The 27,239-nt window shown below is 43.4% G+C and overlaps 1 pseudogene; it reads right to left on the bottom strand.

Annotated features, from left to right (window-relative positions):
• Positions 1-512: 512 nt before the first annotated feature.
• On the bottom strand, positions 513-3,882 carry LOC101634263 (annotated as a pseudogene).
• Positions 3,883-27,239: the final 23,357 nt, after the last annotated feature.

Here is a 27,239-nt window from a genome sequence, read left to right as displayed (position 1 = left end):
AGCTGCTTGGGGTGGCTCTGGAGAGTGAAGATGGAGCTGAGATTCTCCTACTTGTTGTCAGGGCCCCAGCTGCCACTGCAGCCCCCTCACATTGTCAGGGATGCAGCTGTGATGGACACATTGGATATTTAAGGTAAAAAAAAAAAAAAAGCCTTCACCCAAAGCCAGGGGGAAGGAAATGCTCTTCCCATCCTCAGCTCCTTCTCCCCATGGACCCAGCAACCTAGAATGTTCCAGTAGGTTATCTGTCCATTGTCCTTGAGCAGGGGGCTGATGGAGGTCAACTTGCTGGCTCCATGCAGTGCCAAGCCCCTTGCTTCTGCCCACAGTGGCCCAAGGTAGAGGCCAAGAGTGTGGCATTTTGGAGGCAGACAGAGCAAAAAGTTCTTTTTTCAGAAGCTCTTTTTCCCCCCACCTCTCCCTGGCAGGCACCAGCCTGGAAAGTCCTGCCAGAAGAGGGTCGGGTGTTTCCATGCAGGTCAGCGAGTTCAGTGGGGGACACCTGTGTTCTGCTATTTCCTGGGAGAGGCATGTGACAGCAGTAGGCCATGGGTAGCAAGGATGTGAGCCAGTCCTCTGGTCTCCATCAGCTCGGCCTCTGTGTTGCTGTCACCCAGATTGTTGTGGTAGTATCAGGTCTTGGAGGTGCCATCAAGAGAGTTGTGCTCATCATCTGACCGGTCAGGGGGGCGGGGTATTTCCAGGAGTGCTGCGCCCGCATGGCAGGGATACGAGTCTGCGCGGGGGACGTCGAGGTTGAAGAGTCAGCACACGTAGATGGTTGCAGCAAAGTGTTCTCTCTCTCCTCTTATCCTTTCCAGCCTCCCTTTTATACCCTTAATCCCAGGATGTTGGCCTGGAGGCAGGAGGAAATCTCCCTCACATGTGCTACTGTGATCAGGGTGGATATTAATCAGTTGCCCAAAGGTTAAGCCTCTCACACAGGTGGCAAGATGTCTTCTTCCTATTATGATCTTGTGCTTAAGCTCCGGGGGTGGTTGGGGAGGCTCATCCCGACTGGGACCCAACACAGTAGCTGGTGGGGCTGGAGCTCTTCAAGCTGCCATCATCAGAAGTTACCGTGGAAGGTCCCTGGTTTTCCAACACCACAACCTGACCCTGTTGACCTGGTCCTCCAACTCCTAGTCCACATCTGAGTCCCCCTCGAGTTTATTCTTTCTCTCCTTACACTTTGTCACCATGTCCTGCAAACTGTTGGTGAGGTCCTCATCCTCATCGCTCTCCATCTCGTCCTCAATGGCAGCCTGCAGCGCCCCATGCACTTCAATGCCAGTTTTAGGTCAGCTTGCAGGCTCTGGTTAGCAGCCTCCAAACTCTCCAGGTCCATCTCCAGTTCATGCTTCCTATGGCTCGCTTCTGCCTCCTTCCTGGCAAGCTTGCCCATCTCTACCTTGGTGTCCCAGAGCTGCCGCTGTAGCCTCTTGTTTTGCTCCTTCTCTGTATTCTCAGCTGCAGTGTGCTGATCCCACTCCTCCATCAGCTTCTCCATGTTCTCCTTGAGCCAGCTGGCCTGGCTCTCCAGCCGCATCACTTGGGTCCTTTCGAACTCTAGGCATGTCTCCCTGATCTTAGCTTCCTGGCTGCTCACCAGGGACTTGTCCACCATGGACTGCTCTGGGAATTCCACCTGGCTCTGGAGGGCTTGTAAGTTCTCCTGCAGCTCTTGCTTCTCCTTGTTGGCTTCTTCTAGCTGAGCTGGAGATCATTCATCTGAGCTAGGTCCTGGGAGGCCTGAGACACAGCTGCTCTGTGCTTCTTCATCAGCTTGTTCATGTCCTCCTGACCCTCCTCTAGCCGGTTCTGGATCTCATTCTTCTCACGCTGAAGGCAGCTCAGCTGCTCCTCCAGCGCTGTCTTGGCTTTGGCAATGTCATCAATCTGCAGGTGCAGGTCTTCTATCTCCACCTCCATTGCTTTCCACGCTTTTACCACTGCTGCGCAGGTGAACTCTGACTCTTCCAGCTGGTTCTTCGGCTAGGTGATCTCCCTCTTTGTGGGGTCGTTGCTCAGGTGGTGCAGCATGATCTGGGCATCTGCCAGCAGGGCTTTGATGCGCTTCAGGTCTTTCCAGATCTGCTTCTATGATTCAAAGTCCTGCTAGTTCACCTGGTTGCTAAGAAGGTAAGCTTGCTCTCCAGCTCCTGCTTCTCTCATAGCACCTTCTGCTTGTCTTCATACGCTTCCTCTGTTTTAACTTCTTCTGACAAGACTGCCAGGCCTCCTCTACTTCCTCATCCCGACTCTCCATCTCCTCGGAATGGGTCTGTCTCATCCACTCCATCCCCATTTCGAGCCGCAGCTTGGCCTGCTCCAACACCTGGGGGGTCCCTGCCTGCTCTTCCATCTCTTCTTCTTGATCCTTGACTTTGGCTTCCAGGTCCTGGAGCTGTTTCTTGACCTTGGCCAGAGAGGCTTCATCCTTGGACTCTTGGGAAGAAATGTCCTGGAGCTCAGCCTCCAGTGAGACAAACTTCTGGGTGAATCTTGCAATGTCCATGTCTTTTTCCTCCAGTTGCTGCTTCAGGCTGAAAGCTTCAGCAAGGAACATGTCTTCATGTGCCTGTGAGAGCTCACTGGCAAACCTCCTCTGCATCTCCAGCTCATGATTGCGGACCTTACTGGCCCTCCAGGTGCAGCTTGGTGTCCTGAGACTAAGCCACCAGCTGCTGGCACTTCTTGAGCCGCTGCAGAGCCCACTGGCTCGCATCACTATCAACTTGCAGGTCTCTAGCTGACTCTTGTTCTGCAGCTGCACTTCCAGCTTGTCCTCAAGTTCCTGCTGGAACAGCTTCTTGGTAAAGCCCACCTCCCGCACAGCTCGCTTGCTCACCACCAGTGTCATCATCATCCATTTCCCCATTGATCTCAGCTGCCCGGATAAGATGGGCCTCCATCACCTCCATCTCCATCACCTCCGTTTGCTTCTTCAGTGTGTTGTACTGGAGCTGCAGGTCCTTCATCTCCTTTTCAGCTTGGAGCCTCTCTGCGGCCTCAGGGTCCAGCAGCTGAGAGGTGGACTCTTCTGTGTTGTATTTATCTGTCAGCTCCAAAGTCAGCTCTGAGCTCCGATATCAGCTCTGAGATCCGGATTTTTTATCGGTCACTGTTGAGCCGCAGATCGTTCTGCTCCTTCACCTTTTCAAGCTTACTCCACAGCTGTGGGATCTCCTGGTCCTTGTTCTGGATCTGCTCCTCTGACAGCTGTACCTGGATGATGGGCCATGCAATGGTAAAGAGCTTCCACCAGGGCCAGTCCTTGACCCCTTTGTTCTTTTTGATATTCTTCTGCACACAGCGAATCGCCAGCTCCTAGATCTTTCTCTTCTTGAAGTGCTGGTGGGCCAGGAAGCCCCTGCAACTGTCTGGAACAATGTTAGATTCCTGCTGGTGTGTTCATTCAGCTGCTCCTCTAGCCAGCCAAGGTGCCTGCCCGGAAGAACACCTGGCTCCGGCCCATGCAGCGGCTACTCTTCCAGGTCCAAAGATTCCAGAGGCCCTCCACTGCCTGCCTTTCATCCACCACAATGTAGTTGCGCCCATGTTTCTTGGTCAGGTATGGGGCCAGGACATCAAACCATGGCAGAACTCAGAAAACACCATGTGGTCAGGGTAACCTTGGTGGTACATGCGCATGACATCAAGCAGGCGGGAGCTTCGGAGCTGAGCACGGAGCAGGGGCACGTCAAGCTGCAGGAGCCCAGCCTTGCAGGAGTCTCCCGAGGGTAGCCCTAACTCGCTGCTGCTGCTGCTGCTGACTAGGCCGGAGGCGGGGCACCCGGGCTCGCCGGCCCAGCCCTCCGTCACAGGTAGGAAGCAGTGCACAACATGCAGCTTGGACTTCTTCATGGTGTCAGCGAGGGCATCCACCTACAGCTTTACCTGGATGCACAGAGACTTCTTGACGGCTGCCATGCCTGTGGTGAAGGTCTGCATGCTGGTGGCCTGGTGCAGTGGCAGCTGAGAGCCTCCCTCGAGGCCTGCAATAGAGCCTGAGAGCGCCACGTGCTGCCCGACCAGCCCAGAAACAGGTTGCTGCTGATTTTTTTCTGGGAGTCCTGCAGGAGCCGGGAGGCATTCTGGGTGGCTGGGTTCTGCTTGGCGTAGCTCAGCCAGCCAGCCACATCATCACGTGGGCATCATAAAATGTATTAGGGAGTACTCCTTCTTGCACTTAAAGAAATAGTTTCAGCATAATGATGGACCTTATTTCTTTAAATGTTTGATAAAATTAATTTGTAAAGTCACATGCGATTCTGGGCTTTTGTTTTTCAGAAGATTTTTTTTTTATTACGTTTATTACTTGCTTGTGACTGGTTTGTTCAACTCATCTGTTTCTTCCTTGGCCAGGCTTGGCAGACTTGGTAGATCCGTGTTGTGTCACCATACAGATAAAAAGCCGGGAGTTGTAGAGCAGGGTACGACTTGATCTTGAGCAGGATCCTGGCCTTTTTGTTGGTAAACTAGTCACATAGCATTGGTGATATGGGGAAGCAGAAAAGGAGAGCGGCGAGTAGAAGCAGGGGAAGTGTGAAACTGTATTTCTCATCTGCTGATAGCTTCCCCCGTAGATCAAGCCCTGACTCCCCATCAGGATTTCAATCTTATCAAGAAGGCCTTCCACTGATCAGCTTCTGGGGTCCTTATACATCCATAAACGGCTCCCAAGTCCTTCCTGGTTGTACCTCGTGATGCACAGGGTGATGTACCAGGCTGATGCAGGTTTATGCTTTTAATTGATGTGAAAGTCACCTTGTGGTGTTGGGCTCTTATGACTGAGCAGTTCTGACCTTGATTTAGGGTACAGAATTGTGGGTAATAAAATGGAGGCTGGGAAAACCACCTAGGATTAGCAGACCCACAGATTGGTCTAGAAATTTGTCTATTTCTTCAAAGTTCAACGCAGTAAGAAGGACACAAAGAGATAGTGAAGCCAGTAAAACCAAATGTTGGTTTATTTCTGTGCTCCTGGGCGAGGTTCACTGACCCCAGAGAGAGTGGAGGTCAGAGAAGTCGCGCTGAGGGAGGGGTAAGAGGGGTTTTTATAGGCCTAGGTAGGGGGAGAAATGGCTAGGTGGGAAATGTTGACAAGGAACTGGAGCTTATTTTCTGTCCGGGCTGCGTTAACCGGTGGTGACAAACAGGTCATGAGGGTCTCGCTCTGTAATATTTGCTTCTGCTTGGGGAGACTGCTCCTCCTGTGAGCCTGTGTTTGGCTGGTGCCTGGCCCTTACCGTTATTTCTTTTTAAGTTATCCTGCAGTCTGGACTATATTTTTTTTTTCAAAATTCTCTTTTCTCTATAATGTTTTATTCCTGTGAATTCCAGGATCGTGTTTTCAAGTTCATTAATTCTTTCCATTGCTTCTGCTTTTCTTCTGTTGAGGCTCTTTATTGTATTTTTTAAATCAGCCAGTGTTTCTTAGCTCTATTATTTCTAATTATAGCTGCCACGTATTTTCTTTATCTTTATTCTTTTGTTGTTCTATGCCTTCCATTGTTGGTTTTTTGTTTTTGTTTTTTGAGTTCCATAAACTTTGTTAGAAATTTACCTTGAAATCCTCTTTACCATGTTCTGCAGTCCTGCTGAGCTGAGAGGATTTTTTTTCTCCACATTTGTGGTGTTTTCTCTTGCCTACCTATTTAAAATTTTTTACTAACTTTAATAGGGATAGCTTTTCAAACTGTTGTCTTCGTATCTGTTGATGTAACCTGAGGGCTGATGAAGGCAAGGGTATAAAAGAGGACCAGGGCAAGAGGGTGCCAGAGGACCATCTTCACTAGACTCAGTAATTTGAACTTTGTACTGTGTGGGCACCAGAATTTTGTGTAGGGATCCACAGGAAATCCATAGTTGCTTCTTCTTGACTAGCTTGACAGTCTCAGTGTGTCTAATAGCTTCCTACCTTTCCATTCTAGGCTATTTTAAAGTACTAAATCCAGCACTAGTTCCAGATTGCAGGTGATTTGGGGTCACAGACTGAGAGTTGTTCTCTCTCTCTATTCTGTTTCCCAGCACAGAACCTTATCCTCAGCTATTTGTTCTTGTTATTGGCAGGTGCTGGAACACTACTTTGTTAAAACATTCATTTGTTTTGCTCTTAGCCTTGGCATGGGGAATGACAGGTATTTTGAAAATCTCAGTCTGAGCTTTAAGTCTGAGCCTCTTCTGTGAGGAGACAAATGCCCTGATCTATTTCTCCCTTTAGGTTCTGCTTCCTGCTGTTCTCTGTTGAGAGCCTGAGGCTCAAGCCAGTATTATCACTCTCTACCCTTGTGCTTGTCACCAGAAAACCCTCAGTCCTAGGCGCCAACCTGAAAATGCCCCTTATCCAGCGCAGCACCAGGCTTCAGCAGCCCCTGATGTGTGCGCTGGCCAACCACTGCCGGGGACTTAGCGGTAGCTTCCCTCCCTCTGGCAGGTTGTACTGCCGGGGTGTCTCCATAAACAGAGTTCACTCACAGTCTGGCCTACTGGAACACTGCTCCTGTGTCTGCTGTGGTTGTCTGCTTTCCCTCACTGCTGTTTGGCTTTGTTTTGTTTTTTTTTTTAAGATTTATTTATTCATATAGAACTGGGGTACAGGCCAGAGATGTGGAGGCTGAGAGGATTCACCAGAGACAGAGTGGGGAGCAGAACAGGCAGACTGTTGAAGTACACTGCTGAGGGGAGCAGTGGGCAGGTCAGGAGAGGTCTGCCTCACCATGTGCATCTCCTCTGGAGCAGGCGAGAATCGAACTCATGCAGAAGTGGCTTTAGCTTTTTAGTGCTATGCCTTAACCCGCTGCGCCACCAGGGAGGGCCTGGCTTTGTTTTATGGCAGTCTAATGAGTATATGGAAGTAAGCCTGGAATCTTTATCACCATCTTGCTGAATTCCACCCATGTACTATTATATTTTTTTGTCTTTATGTTTTCTTTAATTTTATTTTAAACAAGATATTATAAAGATATAGATGTTATGCTGTAATGGAAATAATTTAAGATCCCTGTGTAGAGGCATTCTGATTTAACAGATGTTGGTGTTTGTTTTGCATACTTTTTTTCTATTCCTCCCCTGAGAAATAAAATATAGGTTACACCTATGGCTAAATCCCTGCCAATATCTCTCACCTCATTCTACTGAACATGTTTTTAAATCTTACCTGTTCGGGCTCCTTTAAATCTGCTTTCATTAAAGCAAAATAATCATTGGTGATTTTCATCTACATCTGGTGATGGCCCTGACTATTAGTTCTGTGAGTAGGCAACTGGCTTTAGACAGCCCCCAAGGAGGCAGCATGCCCTCGGGCCCGCCGCCCTAGGCTGGCGAGGGTCAGCCCTCTCTCTTTCCCTTCTCTCTCTTCCAGTGTGGCAGCCTCTGTAGGTCTACGTTTTCCTCTGCGTAACACTCATGGGTGCTCTGAGTGTGGCGTAGGCTTATTTCTTGCTGTGATGACTGTGTGTTGGGACTCTTGCCTCATTGCCTGGCTGTCACTTCCTGGTGCCCTGATGCCCCTCCCAATTTTACCTCAGTTTCTTTGTCCACCTGTGTATTTGATGTTTGTTGTGATGAAGATGTTGACTTCTGCTCCCATGTTTCAATCTCCCTATAGGTGATAATATGACATTAAGTGCCATAGGAGCCCAAGGATGGAAGGCAGGATTCCTAGGACCCTAAGAAGGGCATAGCCTGGGGCTTTCTCAGCAGGAGGGGAATGCACAATATTTTTCCTTCTTGCAGAAATTGAACATAAGCTAAAATTCTACACTTACATCTATGTGTAACCATTTTATTTGTGACATAAGTTGGTTTGGAGGTTGACAATCTTGGCTTAGAAAAGCTCCTCAACTCTGTGACTCTGTTTTAAAGGCTTATGCTGATTTAGAATACTTGTGTGTGTGTGTGTGTGTGTGTGTGTGTTTATGAGAGAGAGTGACAGAGGGTATATCTGTCTGTCTTGGAGAGCATATATGTATATGTTTGTGTCTCTGTATAAGTGAATTTCTCTGTGAGTTTGTGCTGGGAGAGTATGACTGTGCCCGTGAAGGTGTGTGGCTCTGTGTGTTGGAGATTGTGTCAGTGTGTGTAAACGCTTGTTGGCTGTGTGATGGCATCAGGTGTAAGTATGTGGATGAGTGTGCATGTCAGGTGGAAAGCATGAATGTTGGGTTGGTTTGTCCTCTGTGTGTGAGTATACAAACAAATACTTCTTTGATTGTGGCTCCTTTGCTAGGTTATCTCAGGATAACCCTGACTTGGGACGATGGTGATAACAGGCGGTGGACTGATAAACCGCATGGGGTTTGATCTTACAGGGGTTTGGATATGTGTTTAAAATTGCATTTATTTGTGGGCACCAGTGGGCCAGTGTTTTTTGTAGGCCTGGAATGCTGTCATATGGTTGGAGAACTGTGGCAGAATCAGTCTTAGGTTTTTCTTGTTCAGACTCTCTCTCATGCCCATTTTTAGAATGTCTAGCTGGGGCTTCACTGACCAAAGTTTCCCTCTATTCTCTGGGTGCTTAGGGGGCTTCCTTGATCTGGTCATTTGCAAATTGGGCATATGGTGAGGGACTTAGTGACACTGGGTGTCCAGGCACAATTCAAAGCCAAATGCTGTCTTCTTGCTTGTTCCTCCAGGCTCTGCTGCCAGTTACAGTGGCACTGTGCCTAGCTGGCAAGAACAGGACTCAGTGCTTTTGAAACTTCCTGTTGTGGATCACCCCTGTGTTCTTCTCACAGGGGCAGGGATATCAGCTGACTTTACCCCACTCACTTGCACCACTACTCCTCTGTAATCAGATACTTTAGTGGCGTAGGGGGTTTGCAAATGGGAACACAGGGACTAGGGGAAGGATTAGGAATTTGTCAGAAGTCAAAACATGGCTTGTTTGTTAGGGCTGCCTAGCAAAGCACTCACCACATAATGGGTGGCTTCAAACACCAGACATTGATTGTACTCAGTCTGGAAGTCCAAAGGCAAGTCGTCAGCAGGACAGGCTCCTTCTGCAATTTTGCTTGCTTCTCCGTACCTTTGGTGATTTGCTGGTATCTCATAGAACAAGTGTGACTCCATATAGCCATCTTCTCTTTGTAATTGTCTTGCAAGATTTATCTCTGTAAGCACTCAGACACTTTTTGATGGAAAAGATGCTGAGATCACTACGAAGTGCAACAGTGGTGCTGAAGACAAGCTGGCTGGTGCAGGACTGTGTTGCACAGCTCCCAGCAGATACTAAAGAGAACATGTCACCTGGGAGAAACTTAAACTAATAACTTACAGCTTCATCAGGCAAGATAGGCTTCAATCAACTTAAAAAAAATATTCATTACATTTTTCCAGTGAAATTCCCACCACCAGTTCTCCGTGCACTGTCATCACCATAGTGCCTTATATTCTTCCCATCCTGTCCTGTCCTTCTCCCTCTTCCTCCCTTACAGAATGTCTCTGATCTAAAGTTGCCAGGTGATTTTTCCTTTACTAGAGCTACTTAGTTTTACTGATTCCTCCTGTGATATTTTCCCTTTTTTTCTGGCTTATTTCTGTAAACATAATCCCTTCCAGCTCCATCCTTGCTGCTGTGAAGGGCAAGAGTTTATGATTTTTGATTTCTGAGTAATACTCCATTGTGTAAATATACCAAATCTTCTTGACCCAGTCATCTATTTTTGGGCATCTGGGTTACTTCCATAGCTTACCTATTATAAGCTGAGCTGCAATAAACATGTGGGTGCAGGTGTCTTTTTGAATTAGTGTTTTTGTGTCCGTTGGGTAGATTCTTAGGAGCGGAATTGTTGGATCACATGGAAGCTCCATTTTTAGTAGTTTGAGAAATCTCCACACAGCTGTCCATAGTGGTTGGACCAGTTTGCATTCCCACAGCTGTGTAGGAAAGTTCCTTTTTCTCCACATGCTTGCCAACATTTGTTGTTGTTAGTTTTTTTTTTAATATGTACCATGGTATCACATTGTGATTTCTATTTGCATTTTCCTTATTACAAGTGATGTTGCACATTTTTTCATATGCCTTTTGGCCATTTGCATTTCTTCTTTGGAAAAGTGTCTTTTTAGCTCTTCTGCCCATTTTTTGACTGGGTTGTTTACTTTGTTTTGTTGAGTTTCATTAGTACTCTGTAGATCTTTGTGATCAGTCCTTTGTCATTAGTATTGTGTGCAAAAATTTTCTCCCAGCTAGTGGGGTGTCTCTTTGTTTTGGCTAATGTCCCCAGAAGCTCTTTAATTTGATGTAATCCCAGCTATTTATTTTTTCCTTCATTTACTTTGCTTTAGGTGATGTGTCTTTAAAGATGTTACTGAGGTGTATGTCATGTAGTGTTTTACCTATATTTTCTTCTATATATTTCATGGTTTCAAATCTTATGTTTAATTCTTTTATCATTTGAGTTGGTTTTTTTTTGGGGGGGGTGTATGGTGTGAGGAAGTAGTCTATCTTCATTCTTTTGCATGTGGTGGTCTAATTTTCCCAGCACCATTTATTGAACAAGCTGTCTTTTTTTTCATTATTCTTTGATTCTTTATTAAAAGGTTAGTTTTTCATAAGTCTGTGGGTTCCATTTGTCTATGTGTCTCCTTTTGTCCCAGTACCATGCAGTGTCTTTGTAGTATAAAGTGTGATACCTCCATTCCTCTTCTTTTTAGTCAGGAGAGTTTTGATTATTTGAGGTTTTGTTATGGCTCTATATGAATTTCATCAATATTTGTTCTATTTGAAGAATGTCATTAAAACTTTTATTGGAATAGCATTGTACTTGTAAATTGCTATTGGTAGAATGGTCATGTTGATAATGTTAATCTTCCTATCCATGAACAGGGGATGTCTTTCCATTTCTTTGTGTCTTTTTCTAGGAAATCAACTTTTTATAAAAAAGATTTTATTTACTATGTATATAAGAACTGGGTCAAAGGTGTGGGTGGTGAGAGGATTCACCAGAGAAGACTGGGGGTCAGAACAGGCAGATTGACTGAAATACACTGCTGAAGGGTGCAGTGGGTGAGACAGGAGAGGTCTGCTGTGCCATGTGTGTTAGTGCCATGGCTGAGGATCTAACTCAGGATGTAGTAGCTGGATATAACTTGATAGTGCTGAGACTTTAACCCCTGAACCACCATAGAGGCCCCAGGAAATCAACTTCTAAGTGTAGCAAAAGGGTTTTAGGGCAAACAAGAAGAAAACCTCACATTTGCTGAGGTACAAATGGGAGTGATCTGTAAGATGGTCATTAATACTGATGAAGAGCAAACTCTGAAAATACAAAATAAACCCAAATCATTGGCCACATAATTAAAAATTTGTATATAATAAAGGTAAGGAAACTGATTCAAATTATGTCTGTCAAATAATTCAACATTATGGCAGAAGCGACTGTGTGCACGCTGAAAATGTTTCCTTAAAAAATGACACCATGGGTCCTCCCTGGTGGCGCAGCGGGTTAAAGCACAGCACTGAGAATCTAAAGCTGCTTCCGCATGAGTTCGATTCCCGCCTGCCCCGGAGGTGACCACATGGCGTGGCAGACCTCTCCTGGCCCGCCCGCTGCTCCCCTCAGCGGTGTACTTCATCGATCTGCCTGTTCTGTTCCCCAATCTGTCTCTGGTGAAGCCTCTCACCGCCTCTGAGCCTCTGGCTTGTACCCCAGTTCTGTATGAACAAATAAATAAATCTTAAAAAAAAAAGACACCATGCACAAATCTGATACAGATAGACAGAGATTCCCATCTCCCCTGGGGGAGTTAAAGCTGTTAACTTAAATCAGGATACCTGAGGGAGGATTCATTCTTTAGTTGCTTTATCATAATCCCAGATGTATATTTCAGGGTTTGCTTTTGTTCTTAAAGGCATTCCCCATAAAATGTGTATGAGGACAGAAAAGTCTCTTCTTAGAGGGATGCCAGTCATTGGGTTGCTGTCGACTGTACTGGAGGGTGACCTCATCTCAAGGAATGTGGTCTGCAGGGACCTCATTTCCACCAGCTGAGGTTAAGACTTCAACATTTCATTTGGGGGAGGGGAAATACATTCAACACACTATACTAATGATCTCCCTAATCACCCCCCGTCATTCTTTCGAGATCCAAGTTCTTAGGTAAAGCCACAGGCATTTTTCAGAGCAATGGCACCCTCATTCCCCACTCATGTGGTGCTTCCCTTTTATTTTCTCTCTTACCATAATAATCACCGCAACACAACCTCAACATTGCTAGCTCCTCCACATGAAAGAAAACAGTTCTGAGCAGCAAGGGTTGAGACTGAGTATGTGAGTGTCAGCCTCCCAAGTCTGCTCCACCATGTCACGGCCCTAGAAGACACTGTCACAGCTGATCCTAAGTGGCCAGACTGGGGTACCCACAACTGTCACCCAAACAGCTCAAAGCACTTGCGACAACGAAAGCTTCCCTGCCCCTTTATGTCAGGACAAATTCACATGTCAGATCTCCTCCTCTTTCCATGAAATGAACTCTACTTTTTAAAGATGCTGTTAATCCATTCTCATACATTTCATGTCTTGTCTTTTCCCACCAGATGAATGATACCTGTTTCTAATGCTAGAAGCCACAATGTGCTGCTTTAAATTCTTTGTGACTAAGTATTTCCTCTCTTTTTGAGGAAGTCTGCATTTGTAAATAAAATATGACCTTGCCCAGGGTCCCAGGATCAGTCATGATAGAGGAGTGAGCGTATGTGTAGAATAATTCTTCTTTATCCACTGGGGATGTATTCCAAGACCCCCAGGCCCCAGTCAATACCTAAAACCATGATGGCACCAAGTCCTTTATGTCCTCTTCTTTTTCCTAAACATACATACATATGATAGTTTAATTTCTAATTTAAGCACAATGAGAGATTAACAAGAGATTAGTAATGATAACGATAAAATAATCAGTACACTTGATTGTAATACTAGTTAGGTAGATGTCTCAAAATAGCTTCACACATTTGGACCATGGTTGACCACAGTTAATGGAAATCTTGGAAAATGCAAGTGAATATGTGTACATGTGTATATGGGCGGGGGTGGGCTGTGTGATTGTTCAAATGAGTGCACACTCACTATCCTCTCCAGATCCGAAAGAGAGATAACTAAAATCACTCAAGAATGGGCCACCTAGGTTTGGTCTTCGTTGTCTGGGCACTGATTCTTGCAATCTCAGGAAGCTACTTGGTTTTCAGTTGAGGTGGAAAGCTACTTGGCAGGTGGAAGACACAGGCTCCAGTCTTAGTACTACTACTTTGCTTTTAGCTCCAGAAGCAAAAAGAAAGTATACCAAATGTTCCTGGCAGTTAATTGCAGAGGTCTTTGGGTTGCTGTGTCAGGCTAAGTGCACATCTCTCCTCCCTCTGTGGGATGCCCCCTCACATGGCAGGGGTGGGCTTGGGTGGACATGGGTGAGGGGACTCTGTGGCACCCAAGTATTGAAAATTCAGCTCTTTGAGGAAGACTGCCTTCGAGAGCACTCTCCAAGGTGGAAAGCTTTTCGTCACAGAGCTCTAAAATGGTAGCTGTCAGTTGAATTTCAACCAAGAAACATTTTATTGCTCTGTGCAAACTGATAAGTAAAATTCGAGTGACTTTAGGTAGGATCACACTTTCCATTTGGCAGGGTACAAGGTCAGCTTTGCTATTTACATCAGTTGCTGGCCCTGGAGGCAGTTTTACAGATCTTTTCAGTCACCCCTCCCTTCATTTTCAGGTGAGGAAATGAAGGTCCAAAGAGGGCCATTTCCACAGTTAGCCCATGAGAGTATTAGGAATGGAGCACAGGTCCTTTTCAAGTAAAGTTCCCTTTAAAAAATAATCTCCAGACTTTAAGAGTATGCTCACAGTGTATATATTCAGCCTTCCACTGATTTCTGAAGCTCAGTAGGAAAAAACCTCCCCAATGCCAGGCACAAAAATGATGCAAAAGAATTTCAGGCATCACACTAAAGAAGGAAGAAACCTCAACTAGCACCCAGAACCTTAAATTCCTTCCCACCTGGGCTGCCCGACTGAGACTGGTTGAGCTGTAGCTGCTGGCTCTGCTCTCACATTTTGAGGGATTTAATCTGTGGCACTCCTGGTTTGCAGAATGCATTAGGGAGCTATGAATAATCTTTGTGTTAATAACACATGGATTTTGCTGAGCCCTGGAGGGCTCTCAGAGTGGCAGGGAGATGGATGACCAGTCTGGAAACCTGCAAGGCCCTGCAGAATCTTACCTCTGCTCTTTTGAGCTGCTCTGAGAAGCGGGAGTGTGGGGCTCTTGGCAGCTGTCCCATCCGGATTGGGAGCCTGGGCCCAGGTGGGGTGCAGTGGAACAGGGATGGGGCAGGTGGTGCTCTGAATGTAGAAAGATGCCTCAGTTTCCTTAGAAAAGCAGTTCAGGTGATCAGTAAACTGGAGTAATATAATCCTATTCTCACAATTCTGCTTAACACCTTTTTCTGCCTGGAGGAGACAGGGTGGGTAAAATGTCCCATTCATATTACTGGGCTGTTGGACAAGTCATGATGTGTTTTTTCTATGTTTTTCAAGCAAAAAAAATGCATCATGACTTTTCCAACAACCCAACACTTCTTAGGCTCTGTCTATTGGTATCATTTTTGCATTATCTCAAAATCGGTCTGACAAAGCCATCTCTGGTAGTGTCTTAGTCTCTTTGTGAGCTAGCTGCTTCCGTGTGTTCACAGATGCCCAGCACATTGTCCCAGTGCTTCAAAGAACAAACATTTCCTCAAATATACATTCTAGTTGAGTTTAGGACCAAGTCCAGGTATTCTTGCTTTTTACATGGTTAATAAAGCTCTTTCTTTTAGATGATTCCAGAGACCATTTCCAAAGGGGGAAGCTGCTGGAAGAAGCAATGCTTTCTTTGCAGGCCTCTGGGTGGTGAGCTGCAGGGGTTCAAAGGTGGCCCAGAAACTCTGTGTGGCCTGCAGAGCAGGTAGAAATTTCATGGAACAAGTGCCCAGGCCTTGGGATGCTGGCTTGAGACGCCGCTGGCATTTGCGTTTCAGGAGGTGATGGTCCTCTCCTCGAAAGGCCACTTAGAACTCACCTGGTGAGCAGTCACATGGCCCTCAGGACAGCTCTCTGCTGCTTTCATGATGAAGTCGAGAAAGTGATCTTTCAGTGAACTTTCTGGTATTTGAGTACATGGGAAAAATATTTGCCATGTTTTCCCAGTTCCCTTTCATTTCTGACTTTTTCTTGTAGTTCCCAAAACTCTGTTTCCAGTCTCTAACAAATTTTTGAAAAGCAAACTTTCTGAGCGCGTCTAGCCCTCTGAGCATGACACGGTCCCCGGGCAGCCACCTCACAGTCCTGAGGGTACCTATACTGTGCCAGGGGCTGGGTCCCAAGGGCAGCAGCAAGGCTTGCCTTTCTATATTATGCTTTTATTCTTTATTTCTAATGTTAAACCATTTTTTAAAAGAACTTTTCAAAAATACTAGAATAACAACAGGAATACGAAACAAAAAATTTTCCTTCTTCCATTGGGTAATCAAATAAAAGTTGTCATTTGTCCCTGCAACCATATCTCTCTTGATGTGTCTGGGGATGCCATTTGGTTATTCTGGTTGGCTGCCCAGCACTGAGCCTCCTGCTTCTGGGTCTCCCCCATCTTCTGCAAAGCACCCATAGGCCTCTGTGCAAACCAGACCTTGGCTCTGCTTCTCCATTCTCTCTTGTTTCTCAGGCATAGCTGTGTGCTCTGGACTCAGCCAGACACTCCTGTCCCCACTAGAGGAGGTTCTGAGGGCCAGTGAATTTCTTGGAGCAGCTGTGGCAGAGAGGGAGCCGTGAGGTCCAGTGTCTGATGTCTGGAGCCAGTGGGGGCAGACCAAAGATAGTGTCCTGTGATTTGCAGCATTTAGGTTGCTGCTAATCTTAGAACTCCAAGTCCCGGGACATTTCAGTGAATTCCCCAATATTGTCTTTTAAATTTTTTCTTTCTTTTTTTGGCTGCTTATAGCTATGGACTATCTGAGAGATGCACCTATTGCTCCTCATTTTTGCTGTTCTGTGGTATGGAGTGAATATAATTTTATATCCTGTACTTTTATTTAACATCATACTATGTGTATTTTTCAGTTTGGCATAATCTTTTCTCTTTCTACTAATTATTATTATTTCAATCCTCCTCCCTCCCCTCCCATTAGCAACATAATATGGGTTTTTAATTTGCACCTTGTTTTCCCCATTGTCCCGTACCAGGGTTCCTGTTGATGTTGCATGCAGCAAATTTGCAATGCTGACCACAGGGGATGCCTGATGCTTTAACTTCAGCTAGCCCTTGGGAAATTCTAGTCCCAGTTCCCCTTTGTTGGCTAAGGAATTTGAGGCAGAAGAGAAGGGAATTGAGTAGATGACTTGCTCACATTGTTGGAGGCAGTTCTAGCCCTCAGGCCAGAGCAGATTTTAACATTAGGACTGAAAGCTACAGGATGATGGTGGTCTTGGTGTTCTCAGAGTGAGACTGAGAGGAGTGGGTGGCATGAGGTATGTAGTATTAGTTATTCTTTCTGTAAATGTTAGTGTGGATATAACACAAGGCTACTACATCTGGCTCTTGGTTAATTTGTGTTGAATGACTAAAAGACAACATTTGTCCCTAATGCTAATTATAAGGTAACTACTGTTACATATAGTAGTTAGATGTGTTAGTAGTAAGTAACAATTACGATAATGTTAAAGCATGAGTTTGATTCTCCCCATAGTCTACCTTCAATTAATAGAGTGAATCCTCTTTATGATCTGACTCTGCTGTGGAATACGTGGAGTTGTTATAGGGCACCTCAATTCAGAGAGAGGCACCCCTGAAGCCCCAAAACCTGCCTGCTCTAAGTGGGTTCTGATTGTAACTGGGTGGTCCCTAGGAGAAGGGAAGTTCCAGGTTCCCCAGTTACAGAGTGAAAATCCACAGTCTAGGCACTTTACAACTTTGTAGTTTTCTTAAATAGAGATGTTCCATCTGCAGCTGACGGGACCCTTAGAATACTCTTTTCAAAAGCAGACAGTAGTCATTTCAGTATTTGTTGAACATTGTTTATGTGACAGGCTTCATGTTAAGGAGTTGGGTGAACAAAGCAAATGCAGTCATGTTCTCATGGAATTAATAATTTGGGGGAGGCAAGAATTAAATAAATTCAACCCTTAAGACAAATTATGATTATATGTTTTGAGTGCTAAGAACAAAAATAAAACTGCTGTCAGAAGGTAGTAAACGACAACCTTTCTGAGGCTGGTTTCTTTATTTATTTTTAAATGTTGTCACTGAAATTCAAACATAATGAATGAGTTATTGTTCATTCTTTTATTTTAATGTAGTTTATTTTTTACATCATTCTTCATTTTGTGAATTTTTTCATCTCAGTTGTAATCCCCATGGGCTTCCCACCACCAATTCACTCATGTAACATCACCATAGCCCCGTGCACTCTTCCCACCCCAGTTTTGATCCCATTCCCCTTTCCACCCCAATAAAATGTCTCTGGTTTATAGTTGTTGATTGTTTTCATTTTTTACTTTATTACATTTGCTTCTCTCTTTCTCTCTCTTCTTCCCTTCCTCCCCCCGATCCCTTACACTCCTGCTATGAGTGAAACCATCCAGTAGTTTTCTTTTTCTTTCTGGCTTATTTCATTAAGCATGATTCATTCCAGCTCCATCCATTTTGCTGCAAAAGCCACGAATTTATCTTTTTTGATTACTGAGTAATATTTCACTGTGTATATGTACCATATCTTTTTAATCTAGTCTTTCGGACATTTGTGTTGACGCCACATCTTCCCTTTTGTAAGTAGAGCACAACAAACACAGAGGTTCAGGTGTCCTTTTGAGTTGATGTTGTTGTGTCCTTTGGGTAGATACATAGGAGTGAGATTGCTAGGTCATATAGAAGCTCTGTTTTTAGCAATTTAAGAAATCTCCACACAGCTTTCCATAGTGGTTGTACCAGTTTCCTTTCCCACCAGCAGTGCAGGAGAGTTTCTTTTTCTCCACATCCTTGCCAACATTTGTTGTTACTTGTTTTAATATGGGCATTCTTACTGGTGTGAGATGGTATCTCATTGTGGGTTTGATTTGCATTTGCCTGATTACAAGAGATATTGTACATTTTTTCATATGCTTGCTGGCCATTTGCATTTCCTCTTTGGAGAAGTGTCTTGTTAGCTCTTATACTTATTTTTTGATGGGGTTGTTCACTTTATTTTTGTTGGCCTTAATCAGCTCTTTCTATGTCTTTGTGATCAGGCCTTTGTCAGTATTGTGTGCAAATATTTTCTCCCAATCAGTGGGGTGTCTCTTTTTTTTTGACTAATGTCCCCTTTTCTGTATAGAAGCTCTTTAGCTTGATGTAGTTCCAGCTGTTTATCCTTTCCTTCACTATCCTTGCTTTAGGTGATGTATGTTTAAAGATGTTACTGAGGTGTATGTCATACAGTGTTTCTCCTCCATTTTCTTCTAGATATCTCATGGTTTCATATTTTATGTCTAGTTCTTTAATCCATTTCAAGATGGTTTTTTGTGCATGGTGCAAGGTAATAGTCTAACTTCATCTTTTTTTTTTAAATGTGGAAGTCCAATTTTCCCAGCACCATTTGTTGAGCAAATTTTTTTTTGTTCCATTGCATATTCTTTGCTTCTTTGTCAAAAATTAGCTGTCCATAAGCCTGTGGGTTTATATCTGGGTTTCTATTAGAATCCACCCACTGCCCTGTGTGTCTGTTATTGTTCCAGTACCATGCAGTTTTTATTGTTATTGCTTTGTAGTATAGCTTGAAGTCTGGGAGTGTGATGCCTCCAGTCTCTTTTAGTCAGGAGTGTTTTGACTCCTCAAGGTTTTTTGTGGTTCCATATAAATCTCATCAATATTTGTTCTATTTCTTGAAGAATGTCATTGAGATTTTTATTGGAATAGCGTTAAATCAGTATATCGCTTTTGGTAGGATGGCCATTTTAATGAAGTTAATTCTTCTGATCCATGAGTAGGGGATGTCTTCATTTCTTTGTGTCTTCTTGTATTACTTGTATCAGTGTTTTATAGTTTTCTTTGTATAAGTCTTTTACCTCTTTTGTTAGGTTTATTCACAAATATTTGATTTTTTTTGTTTCTATTATAAAGAAGATTTTTTTTATTTTTAAATTTCCACTTCTTCTGATTGGTTGTTTGTATATAGGAAGGCCTCTGACTTTTGTGTGTTGATTTTATATCCTGCAACCTTGCTGAACTGGTTAATTGTTTTGATTAGTTATTCTATGGAGTTTTTAGGATTTACCATGTATATTATCATATCCTGTCTTATTGCTCTGGCAGGACTTCCAGTATTATGTGGAAGAGCATTGGTGATAGATATGTTTGTCTTGTTCCTGATCTTAAGGGAAAGGCTTTCAGTTTTTCTCCATTAAAGATAATATTGGCTGTGGTTTTGACATATATGGTTTCTATCATGTTGAGGCATGTTCCTTCTATTCCGATGATTTTAAGGGCCTTAAACAAAAATGATGTTGAACTTAGTTGAATGCCTTCTCTGCATCTATTGATATGATTATAATTATATGGTTTTTATTTTCCTGTGGTTTGATGTGACGGATCACATTCATTGATTTTCAGATGTTGAGCCATCCTCGTGCCCCTGAGATAAAGCCCACTTGGTCATGGTGTATTATTCATTGTTGGATTCTGTTGGCTAAGATTGTATTGAAGATTTCTGCATGAGTGTTCATTAGGGAGATTTGTCTGAAGTTTTCTTTTGTGTGTGTTGTCTTTGTTAGGTTTTGGTATCAGTGTGGTTTTGGTATTAGTGTGATGCTGGCTTCATAGAAAGTATTTAGTAGTTTTCCTTCTTTCTCAAATATTTCAATGTGTTTGTGTAGGATAGGCGCTAGTATGTTTCTGGTAAAATTCATTTCTAAATCCATCTGGTCCTGGGCTTTTATTCCTGGGGAGTGTTTTAATTACTGCTTCAATTTCGCTGCTTGTAATTGGACCATTTATTTGTTTGTTTGTTTGCTTTTTATCTAGCTTTGGATGATGGTAGAGTTGTAGGAATTTGTCCATCTCTTCTAGATTGTTGAGCTTGTTTGCATATAGCTGCTCATAGTATTCTCTGATTATTCTTTTGATTTCTGCTGTCTCTGTTGTGATTTCTCCACTTTCATTTATGATCCTGTTTATTTGTGCTTTCTCCTGTTTTTTGTTTTTGTCTTTTTCTTTTTGATACTGACTAGGAGTTTGTCTACTTTGTTTACTTTTTCAAAAAACCAACTTTTGGTTTCATTGATTTTTTTTTGTATAGTTTTCTTAACTTCAATTTCATTTATTTCTGCTTTGACTTTTATTATTTCCCATCTTCTACTGGCTTTTGGGTTATTTTGTTGTTCTTTTTCCAGTACTTTAAGGTAGGAGATTAAGTTATTTCTTTGAGTTGTTTCTTGTTTTTTATGTGGACATATATTCTATATATTTTTCTCTTATAACTGCTTTTAAAGTGTCTCATAAGTTTTGGAGAGTTGTGTCCTCATTGTCATTCTTCTCAAGGTATTTTTTAATTGTTTCCTTGATCTCCTCAGTGATCCTCCAGTAAAGTGGGTTTCGGTCTCCACAAGGTAGTATATTGCCTTCTTCACATGGCTAATTTCTAGTTTGATTTCTTCGTGGTCAGAAGATAGTTGGTATGATTTTTGATTTTAGTGTATCTATTGATATTTTACTTGTGTCCCAATATGTGGTTAATTCTTGAGCATGCTCCATGTGGATTTGAAAAAAATGTGTACTTGGATTTTTTTGGGTGTTGTGTTCTATACATGTCTGTTAAGCCCACAAGTTTAGAGATTTAGTGTCCTTATTTTTTGTCTTGTTGATCTGTCCATTGTTGAGAGTGGCATATTGAAGTCTCCTACTACATATATATTTTCTCTAATATAGGTTTTCATAGATGACAATAGTTTTCTGATATATTTTGGTGCTCCTTCATTTGGAATGAATATGTTGATGAGTGTTTTGACTTCTTGTTTTATTTTCCACTTAATCATAAAGTAGTAGCCAATGTGTCTCTTTTAACCTTTTTTGGTTTGAAGTCTGTCTTATCTGATATAAGTGTAGCTGTTCCTGCCTTCTTTTTTGGCCCATTTGCTTGTAGGATTGTTTGTCATCCTTTTACTTTCAATCTGTTTTTATCTTTTGTAGTTTGATGTGTTTCCTGGAGACAGCAGAAGGTTGGGTTCTGTTTTTTAATCCACCCTGGCCACTTTGTGTCTCTTTATTGCTGAGTTTATACCATTTACACTTAGAATTAATATTGATACATTGGCACTTTTATTTGTCATTTTGTCTTTCTTTTTTGCATTTTTGTTTCTTGTTGTGAACTGTTCTTAGTCATCCTCTGTTGGTTTTGGCTTAAGGGCTTCTTGTAGTATTTTTTAAAGTGGGGGTTTCATCATGACAAAATTGTGGAGTTTCTGTTTGTCTGAGAATGTCCTTATTTTTCATAGAAGAAGAGATTTGCAGGATAAAGTATTCTTGGTTGGCAGTTGATGTCTTGGAGTTTGTTGACTCTGTCCCTCTACTCTCTTCTTGCCCTTAGTGTTTCTTCAGAGAAGTGTGATGTCAGCTAATGGTAGGAACTGAGTGCTGTAGCACCCGTCCTTCTCCTTGCTGTTAAGTTCCTGGGGAGTAGAAAGCACAAATTACCCCTTTTAGGGCAAAGCCCTGAGCAGAGCCCAGGGGAGTAAAAGCATTAGGAACCCTGTTCCTGGCAGAGACCAGGCTGTTTCAGCAGGGGAGGTGCACCCTGGCCAGGTCTAATGCCAGTGTTGTACGCTGGCTGCCACTCCCTGCCTGGCTTCACCAATCATGGAATTGTTGCTCAAAGTGGGAGCGTTGCCACCCTGCCTCTGGCTGTGTTAGGGGGCTGGGGACTCACCTGTACCCTGCCCTCATGGTGGCGAGAAGGCTGAGTCTTATCCTTCCTGCTGGTCTCACCCCCGTGTATCTGTCCCATTCCCCTCCAAGCAAATCAACCTGCTGACCTTTGTTTGTCCTTCTGGGGTTTTCAAATGTTTCAGCTTTCCCAGTTGCTTTCAGGTTTTTTTTTTTTTCCTTCTCCTCTTTTTCTTTCCTTAGTCCAGGTGTTCCGGGTTCATAGGTAGCAGAGGGTGGTCGGGGTCCCAGTTGATAGCTCCTTCTCACTTCTTCCTTCCTTTCACCTCCCTCCTGTTTCCCTGGGTCACCAGTTCTGCTCATCTCGCCTGAGTTTTGGCTAGAGTTTGCTGTAGTTTTCTCCCCTATTTACTACATCCAAGACAGAACTTAATCCCAGTGACTCTTTGCGGCCATCTTGGTGACATTATCCGATCACAAATCAAATTGTACCAATGTTAAAGAAGAAAATTGTACTATTGATAATTTTCTAGTATCTCTTCAGTTTAGCAGCTCATTAAAATGGGTACAGGGGAATATCCAGATGGAAGAGATGTGAAGGGCACTGAGTCCATCTCCTCTCCAGGGGCTCACTCCCCCAGCACCTCCATCTGCCCACCCACCAGGAAACTCTTGTTATTGATCATTCTAATGGTGCAATTAAGAAATCATTCCAAGGGTGTCTTGCATGTAGTAAACATTTATTGCATATTAGTGACTACTATAATAAACTTTCACATCCATTATCTCATGGGCCTGTCACGATGCTGTAGGCCCATGTAGGACTTGGTGAGTATTGCTTTTCCCACTGTACAACTGAAGGTTCATCTGAGGCTCCAGCAGTTAAGTAAAGTGGATCATTTCTCTAGTCAAAGACACATTTGAGATTGGAACCTAATTTTCCTTACAGCTACATCGGTGCTCATTTCTCCAAAGCTATTTTGGAACGTAGCATGTGGTGATTAGGGGTATACATCATCCTGATGAACATGTAAATTGCTTGGGGAAGGCTCTCCCAGAGTTCCATTAAGGCAGTCAAGTCCTTGTGCCAAGCTCTGGGGCCTTTTGTGTACACCTTGTTAAATTCAAGGGTGGTGTAGGCCATTTGGGAAGCATATGGAGTTGGGCATGATATGCCTCTTCCTTTTCCCTCCTGATTCTGTCACTCTTGAAGATGCTCATAAAACTAATGACAGGATAAAGCAAGAAATCACATTATACTTTATAATGGGCTAATTAGGTAAATATGTTAAAAAGTGTTCCCCATAGTGCCATTTCATGGTTGCACTGTGGTAATCAGCACTTGTCTTCAAAGTGTCGGGATATCTAAAGCAAAGCTGCTCACTTTACTGGGTTATGTCATACTAATGAAGTGAGTTAAGTAGAGTACTGGGAATGCTCTTCCTCTATTATCACTCAAGTTCTTTGAAAGGATACCTTATGCTGGTACCTTGGTCCTGAGCATTTGAGTGAACTTAAAAGATTTTTAAGAGAAACTCCAGCTCCTTCTAGAGAGTTTCTTTTTCTAGATATGATGTTTATGAGTCAGCGTATGAGATCCAGATGAGAAGGTTTTGGAGGTCAAGGTGGGTTTCTCTGGCTCGTTTTGAATCAACTCATCTGCCATGAATCCCAGAGAGATCATGAGCACACTAAGTTTAGGAATTACCAACCTATTTCACAGAAAGGGAGAAAAATCTGTGGCACTGTTTGTCTTCAATATGCTTTAGGCTATAAACACAAATGACCACAGTATTAGTTTTTGGGTGACTAGACCATACGAAGGGAAGAATGGAGATAAGATAATAATTAAAACATATCTTGGATTCAGGAAGATTCTCAGACCCACAGCTGCCTCATCCCTATGACCTATTAATGATTCCTAATTTACCACCAATAGTGTCTGATTAATTTATGCAAAAAGGAATTTATGGAAGTAGATGGAGTGTGAAGAGCTAGATTTGGAAGTGAGAAGGACAGTGGTAGTTCAAGATACCCAAAGGGTGCCCGTTTTATACCTTGGTATGTGGCCTGCGATATTTGACGCGCTGCTGCTACTGCAGTGGACAACCTGAGACATTCTGGATTCTTGATATCACAATGACTAGGTGGAACTGTCTGATTAGGTGGGCTTGGACCACATGTCCATGCCCTAGCTGTGCCCTTTTACTCTCTCTGGTGGGAGATAAGATCCTGGGCTCCCTCACTCAGGACATGAAAGAGTAGGTTGTCAAAGGAAATTGGGAAGTTTCTAGGCAGCGGAGTAGATACAAGGGATCATATGCTTTGTTAGGGACTGAGGTCTCAGGGGCCTTGCACTGAGTGGCAGCTGGCTGGGAAATCCAGCCAGTCTTCTGTTCAGTCTTGGGATTCCTGTACTGTGCGAGTCCAGTAGCCACTGCCCACGTTGTGGCTATTTAAATTTAAGTTAATTAAAAATTTTAAAAATAATTAAATTAAATGTTTAGTTCTCCAGTTGCATTGGCCACATTGCAAAAGCTCTAGAGCTATATATGTCTAATGGCTACCAAATTGGTCAGTGCAGATATAGAACACTTCAAGAAGTTCTGAGTGTGTCATCAGAGAATATTAGCACTTGGTCAGTCATCTAGGCCTTTCGCTGTGTCTCACCTTATGGAACATCAACTTCAAGGCCATTTTACTGTTTCCCTATGGAGAGACTGGGCATAGGACTTGAAAAGGAGAAATGACCACATTTTCATATTGCTTTTCTTTTTATTTTGGTGGTGGTGGATATAACAGCATAGATAATGCAGAAGTCACATTGCAATGGATGCTGTGATTACACTTATATTCATACAGATTAGCTAGTGAACAGGGATGGAAGTAGAGCACAAAGAAAAGGAAAAGAAGAGCCTTATTGGGTTGCTGGGACTATGGAGGTGTTCTTTCAATATTGTCATTGAATATCTGTTAGCTTAGGGAGAATCAGTTATTTTCGCATAAATGAGGTATTGGAGTTTATTTACGGGTAACAATTCATGATTCCATGAATCCAAAGATTTCCAGGAATTCATTTCCTTTTCAAATACTCTTGTATTTTCAGGTGAAGGCAGAGATTGTGTAACCGATCCCCGTGGTGCCCAGAGGCAGCAGGGTGGGCAGCCTGTGGACATTCATCCTCCCAGCAAGCTCTAGTTAGGCTGACTGAAGCCAACAGTTCCACAAACCTGCCCTGACCTGAGGGCAGATCTGCTGAGTCCAGATTTCCCCCCTTTTATATCTGGCTTTAGGATCTTAAATGGACAAATCAGTGTAAGCTAAAGGGAGCAGTCAGGTTTAAGTTCACGTCACTAGCTAGTTTTTCTAACTGAAAATGGAAAACAAGCTGATTGGTATTAAGCAGTTAAATCAGATGGTTAGTATTTAAAGGCTGTAGGGTGAGGACCCTAAAGAGGATACAAAGCAGGGCAAAAGCCAGGCTGCAGCTGGCCACTGAAAAGAAAGATTTATTGGATTGCCTTTGAAGAAGATGGCTCCTCTTCCAGGCCTGTGAAGAGGAAGCATTCATTGAATCACCTTCAAAGAAGGAGTCGGCAGATGGCCTCTGAAGAGAGAGACGCATCGAATAGCATCAAGCAACTCTGGGATTCAGCAAACCTCAGGGTTTTTGAGACTTCCAAAGACCTGTGCAAAGATTTGATCACTGCCCAAGCCTCCAGCCCTGTCTGACGTCACTGGAAAGGGCCACCATCGGGCTCAGCCCCCCATCTCAGAGAGCTGAGCAGAGCCTCTGGGTCTCTCCTGGGGCTGTTGAGTCCATCACTATCTAGTCTGGCAGCTGGCAAAACCTTCCGAAAGCTGCTGCAGGCTCAGGCTGTGTCACCTCATCTTCCATGGGGTCCCTCTTTTGGAACATCTGGCACTGGGACACCAACTAGGGGAAGACAGCTGGCAACTGCGGCTTTAGAAACTCTCCCCTTCTCACCAAATTCTTATTTGTTATATAAACCCTGTTGTTGTTGGACCCTGAGCCTCAGTGGCCTTGCACTTGTGCACAAGGGTGAGTGACCTGTCCCCGCCTTAGCACTGGCTATTGACCCTGTTGTAGCACTCTTTGAGCTTTGAGCATTCTTTTTATAATTGTTTCAATTTGAATCCTTAGGCTATTTCTGAAACTAAATGGCAAAGACATTAAAAGAAAAGTATTTTCAATTTAAATGCAATAAATAAACTGCATCTAATATTACAGCTAGCGTGGAGTGTGGCTGGAATTTGAACCCTAGTTTTCTGACTTCTGCTTCAGTACTGAATCTTAATATCTTCTTGTTCACTAAAGGCAGAAATCTCAAGCATTTTGGTTCTCTTTGCCTCTATCCTAAGTGTATAGCCACATACAACACTATGGTGCTAGACAGCATATCCAGTGACCAGGGGATTCAGAGCAGATTCCTATGCAGGACTAATGGCTCAAGGGCCAGATGCTTAGTCTGGGAGAGAGAAGCCTCCAAGTATGAGTCAGAGCTTGTTTGGCTTTAGCTTTCTTGGCCTTACCTTTTCAGATAACTTTTGCTCTGAACTCTTAAAAGTTAAAAACAGGTCTTTGGTTTATAGTTATTTGTTTATTTTAGTTTTTACTTTATTAAAATTACTCCCCCCCCCCGCCCCCTGAGTTCCTTATACCCCTGCTTTGAAACCCTCGGTATTTTTCTTTTTCTTTCTGGCTTATTTCACTAAGCCTGATCCCTTCTAGCTCCATCCATGTTGCTCCAAAAGGCATGAATTTGTCTTCTTTTGATTGCTGAGTAGTATTCCATTGTGTATATGTATCACATCTTCTTGATCCAGTTATCTATTTTGGGGAATTTGGACTGATTCTACATCTTCCTAGTGTAAATAGTGCTGCAATATACATGGAGGTGCAGGTGTTCCTTTGAATTACTGATTTTGCATTCTTTATACCTAGGATACCTAGGAGTGGAATTGCTGGATCATATGGAAGCTCCATTTTTAGCAGTTTGAAGAATCTCCACACAACTTTCCATAGTGGTTGGACCAGTTTGCATTCCCAGTGTAGAGTTCCTTTTGCTCCACATACTCCACATACTCACCAACATTTGCATTTGTTGTTGCTTTTTTTTTTTTTTTTTAATATGTGTCATTCTCACTGGTGTGAGATGGTATCTCATTGTTGGTTTGATTTGCATTTCTCTCATTACAAGTGATGCTGAACATTTTTTCATATATTTGTTGACCATCTGTATTTCCTCTTTGGAGTAGTGTCTTTTTAGCTCTTCTGAACAGAGGAGAATAAGATTAAAACAGGGATGGGAAAAGCACCCAGGACTATGGAA

Source organism: Condylura cristata, unplaced genomic scaffold (genome assembly GCF_000260355.1).
Source record: "Condylura cristata isolate star-nosed mole 26May11 unplaced genomic scaffold, ConCri1.0 scaffold00028, whole genome shotgun sequence".
NCBI classification, from domain to species: Eukaryota; Metazoa; Chordata; class Mammalia; order Eulipotyphla; family Talpidae; genus Condylura; species Condylura cristata.
This window is presented reverse-complemented; position numbering and strand designations above follow the sequence as displayed.